A 5,463-nucleotide genomic window follows, 5' to 3' on the forward strand; every position below is an offset into this window, starting at 1 on the left:
CTCTGGCCTCCGGTACTGGCGTTTCTTCGTCTCAGAAAGTGCGGGCTGGGCAGAGAAACCCAGCAGCAATTGGTGTCAGGCAGGGTCCCGAGTGGCATGAAAGGTGCCACTCAGGCACAGTGCCAGGCGCAGCTCTACCTGGCAGCCCATGGGGGTCACCCTGAGTCGGAATCAACTGGACCACGACACCTATTTGTTGCTATTTTTAAAGGGTGGTAAGTGTCTCCCCTTCATGATGCAGTATGGCCCTTCTCTTATCTTTGTAACTCCCACCAAATGTTAAGTGCCACTGTGTTGGCGTCAACCCATAGCAACCCTGTGCACAGCAGAACGAATGGTCCTGGGCCATCCTCACAATCCTTCCTGTGCCACAGCCCATTGCAGCCACTGTGCCAATCCCCCGCTTTGAAGGCCTTCCTCTTTCTTGCTGCCCCTCCATTTTTACCAAGCATGATGTCCTTCTCCAGGGACTGGTCTCTCCAAAGTATGTATGGCTAGGCAGGACTATGAAGTGCTTGTGGTCCACCAAGGGAGTAAACAGCCAGGCACCCTTGTGGGAGTGAGGCCATGCAAATAAGAAGTATGGAATCCCAGCATGGACTAGTCGGTTTTGCCGTCCCACTAGGTTTAAGATGTGCCATCCTAGAGGTGGAAAGGGAGATCCCAGGACCACCCAGAAAGAAAAGGCAGGTGTGGAGTGCACCCTTGGGAAGTTGGAGAATCTCATCAATCCAGTGGGTGGTGAGACAGCAGCAGCAGCAGCAGAGAAACCATGGGTGCCAAAGACCAGTAGGAAACCCAGCAGTGGGCTTCCTGGCCCTTGGAGCAGGAAAGCAGAGTACCACCTCTGGGAGGCTTGTTGGTGGAGTGGGGCGCCACTGGGCACTAATCAGCAGAGCTTTGTGAGCTCTGTGACATTTGTCTAAGCAAGGCAGAGGCTGCGCCCAGGAGCTGAGAGGCCGAGAGCCAGAGAGAGGCTCATCTGCAGGCACTGCCGAGAAGCCGCACTAATCAAAGAACTGCATCCCGAGTTATTTCTGATCCTGAATTGTAACCTGTTGCTTCCCTAACACATCCTATGATTGTCTGTGAGTCCTTTGTAGCCATTGCAACAAATTATCAAACCTAGCAGAGAAGTCAGGAGCCCTGGTGGCTTAGTGGTTACGTGTTGAGCTGCTACCGGAGAAGTCGTCAGTTCAAAACCACCAGCCGCTCCATGGGAGAGTTAGTCTCGGAAACCCACAAAGGCAGTTCTACCCTGTCTTATTGGGTCACCACAAGTCAGTATTGACTCAATGGCAGTGAGTTTGGTTTAGAAGCAGAGAAGTAGAGCGTGCCAGGGGAGGGGTGGTTGGGGTCTGAATTGGTACATAGGTTCGGGAAAGGAGACATGTCTGACCTCTGCCTCAGAGGAATCAACCTGGGGTTGCTGACCCTGATCCCCCTCCCCCGTGTGAAGTTAGATGGGGCCAGACGACGATCCCCTGCCATGGCCTTGCTACAGCTGTCTAGAAGGGGCAGCTCGTGGGTGTTGGGATTAGAATCCTGCTCGGTGTTCTTACCACCTACTTCCACCTTCCAAAGAGCCTTTGCTAAGGTGTCCACCAAATCCACACCAAAGGGGAACCGATCACAAAGATCTACATAGAACCTCCTCCCTGGGGGACGGACAACAGAAAAGTGGGTGAAGGGAGAAGTCAGACAGTGCAAGATATGACAAAATAATAATAATTTATAAATTATCAAGGGTTCATGAGGGAGTGGGGAGTGGGGAGGGAGGGGGTAAAATGAGGAGCTGATGCCAAGGGCTTAAGTGGAGAGCAAATGTTTTGAGAATGATGAGGGCAATGAATATATGCTTTACACAATTGATGTATGTATGGATTGTGATAAGAGTTGTATGAGCCCCCAATAAAATGATTTTTTTTAAAAAATCCACTCCAACCAGACCAGGGTGTTGGCAGATGCTAAGCAGGATCCTATTGGAAGTCTTAGACAGGGTCCCTAGGATCTCAAACGCAAATGCCTTCAGGACACTGGCTGGTGGCAGAAAATATCAAAGAGGGTGGGGGCAGAGCACTAGGCAGGGATGGTGAAGTGGAGGGCATGTGACCACCCTCTGAAAGCTTTTTAAACAGATGCTGTATGACCCAAACCAGCTCATCCACCCATGTCCGCCACGCCCGTCTCCCTCTGCAGGGCCGGGGCACTAGCCTGCCTCCGTGACAGTCCCACCCCACTCGGGCACCGGCTCCCACTTCAAACTCCACTTTCCCGCTTCTCAGAGGCACAGGTCTGGGCACAAGGCAAGAGCGTTCATCCCTACCCAGCTCAGGAACCTCCCAGGGCTCCCCTGCTCCAGGACCACAGACAGGCCTCCAGCCAGCGTAGTCCAAGCTGCACTTGCCTCCCTGCTTCGCCTGGAAAAGCCAGGCAACTTGCCCCTTTCAACATAAATGGAACCCAAGCCTGGGCCTCCTCAGGCTCACACCCTCACTGTAGCCCCTCACTTGGCATAAAGCAAGGTACTCGATGGGTCCCCAAGCCAGGGTCCCTCTGGCCACCTCCAACTTCTCATCTCTCTCATGTCTTTTCTATAGACCCAGCCCCAAGGGGACAATGATTTCACTCACCACCCACAATGGCTGGGGAGGTGGTCATTCCTTCTCGGGAGGAAAAAACCTCCCTCTCTACTAAGGCCACTCAAAGGCAAAGGTATGTCCAAAGAGCCTAGTCTCCCAGGACAGATGACCATCTGAGGTAGTTTATTGTGCCAGCCTGGCTGATAAACACACGTGGGATTAACTGAAGGGCAGGGAGATAAATGGCTTGGTGAGCCTCGCTTTTCTTGTCTCTTGCTCTGTGATCATCGGACCAGTGTGTGGCTGCCTTGCTTGTTGTGTGCCTCAATTTAAAGGCTACACGAGCCTGTGGACTGTGTTGCTGTAAGTTGAGGTCCCTTTAAGACATCTCTGGAGCTGGGGACTGGCAGTTGGTGACCTTTCTTGTGATTGGCTGCTGTGCTGACATAGTCTAGCTCTCTCTACAAATAGAGGAAGATCTGGCAGCAGACTAGACTTGAAGGACTGCTAGTCTCTCACAACTCTCTCTCAAGGACATGAGTTGCACTGAGCCATTTGTAGTGCTTTATAATTTAATTCTTTATTTCTTGTATTATATATTTATCTGTATATGATTTAACAGTTCATTTCTTGTTATATGTCTAATTATCTTTATAAATAAATATATTAAATTATCAGCAATTTGGTTTTATCTCTCTAGAGAACTCTGTCTAACACACCATCATTTAGCCATACTGGAACTGAGACTGGGAAGTCCTGTTGTCCCACCCAAAGCTCTTCAGTTTGGCTTTCTGAAAAGCTCACACATCAACAATGACTGCTCTCTGCAAAGCCCACACTTCAACACCTACTGGTCCTGAGAGAGCCTCTCCTGCAACCTCCGTGCTCTGTGTTCATGTGGTCTGTGCTCATGTGGAACAATAGAGAAGGCAGAGTCCAAGAAGAAGCTGGTCCACAGGACCAAGAGCCCTTGCAAATCACAGCTTCTTTTAACCTGAGACGGAAAACACTGGAGAGTACCCAGCTACCACTACTGGCCGTTCTGACCAGGGACAATAGAAGGCCCCAGGTAGCATGGGAGAAAAAAATATGAAACAAAACTGAAACTCATTAAAAAAAACAAAACCCACAAGACCAGAGCCACTGGCCCTAAGAGACTAGAAGAACGCCCCAAGAGACTCTGAACTTGAAATTAAAGCCACTCCTGGCTGTCATCATTCAGCCAAGTAATAGATTTGACTCATAAAATAAACACTATCTTCCATGAGCGACGGGTTTCCTTAAGCAACCAGAGACAGGAGACCCAACAGTCAACATCCTGAGAGCCACTATGAGGTGGGAAGAAAGGGCAGGGAAGCTAGAGCAACAGAAAGGGAGCAACCAGAATGGAAACTGCAAGAATGCTGATGCACAGTGACTGCTGTAAACAATGTCATTTGTATTCAAACTGTTCCATGGGAACCTATGTGCTGTGTAAACTTTCACCTAAACAATTCGAAATGAGACAAAAAAGCCCACACTTCTCACCCCACCCTACCAAACCCTGCAGTTGATCCTTGGCTTCCTCCGCCCACTCTGGGCACCCTGCTGACCCCTGAAGACCAAGGAATTCACACACACACACAAACACTCACCAACCTTTGTCCTTGGCATTGCCTCTGCCTGGACCCTGCTAGTCACAGGGCTGGCTCCTTCTTGTCACTCACAGGGCAGTCCCTCCAAGAAGCTCTCGCCAGCCTCCCTGGGTGGCACTGCATCCCTCCCCCCTTATATGTTCTTCATGGCATTTGCCACTCTCTGACATCACCCCAGTGTCCTTGTTATGACCACTGCTCCCTGCTAGGCTCCAAGTGCCACCTGGGAAGAGGTGGGCCAGTCATGTCACTGGCATCCCCTAGACCTGACAGAGCCTGACTCCAAACAGCGCCTGTCTTCGGAGTGGCCACATTAGGAAAGACAGGGTTGGGGCCTAGGAGGTCTTGGATCAGTCACTTCTCCCCCTAGCCCCAGGCTCTGCCTGGACCTGTTGTCAGAGACCTGAAGAGGGACAGCCCTCCCAGCTGAGAGAGCAGGCCCCGGGGGCTCTGACTCACCTGCTTCCTCTAGACTTCAGTTCCCACCTGCACACAGCCACCCAAGAGTCCCCCCAGATCCTACCACCCGTAGTGATGAGCTTAACAGATGTGAAATCCGTGGTGTTTCAACTTCCTGCTGAGCCAGAACAAGAAATTCCCCGTGGTGTGTCAGCTCAGAGAGGTTGAGTAATTGCCCAACGTCACCCATCACCCACACAATAGGAAATCCCAGCAGCCCTCAGCATAAGCCTTGTCTGCGCTTTCTGCCCAGTCCCCATCAGCCATTTTTTTCTTTGGAGGTTTTTAGGGCCAAAGGCTCTACAGTATGTGGTAAAGCAAAGGAGCTTTTTCCCAAAGTCCTGGGTTGGGGGGCAGCTCTCAGTCCACACAGCCCGTGTCCACCCCACACTGGCCCCTCTCACTTTGCCTGCCAGGCCAGAGTGAAACTTCTCCCCAAGACCAGGCTCTGCCTCCTCCCCCCCCCTCAGGCCTTGGCTCTGCCCTCCCAGGGGTGTGTCTGACTCTTTGCTCTCAGTGTAGAGATGAGAGTCCCCTTCCCTGACACCACCCACCAATCATTAGGTGCAAGTCTGTCCCCAAGCTCCGCGAAGCTTTGTCATGTCAGGTTGTTTGTGTCAGATCATGGGTGCCCAGCCAGTCCATCTTGTCCTGCCCCGTGTCGCTGCTGCCCAGCAGAGGGCCTGTCACATGGCAGCTGCTCAGTGTAGGTTTAATATGTTAACAAAGTCAGTTTTCAGTCTCTCCATTTTACAGATTAGACCACTGAGGCACAGAGAGGGTTAGCA

The sequence above is a fragment of the Echinops telfairi genome, unplaced genomic scaffold (genome assembly GCF_000313985.2).
Source record: "Echinops telfairi isolate 266 unplaced genomic scaffold, ASM31398v2 ScPeMD7_22;HRSCAF=79, whole genome shotgun sequence".
In the NCBI taxonomy this organism is placed as follows: domain Eukaryota; kingdom Metazoa; phylum Chordata; class Mammalia; order Afrosoricida; family Tenrecidae; genus Echinops; species Echinops telfairi.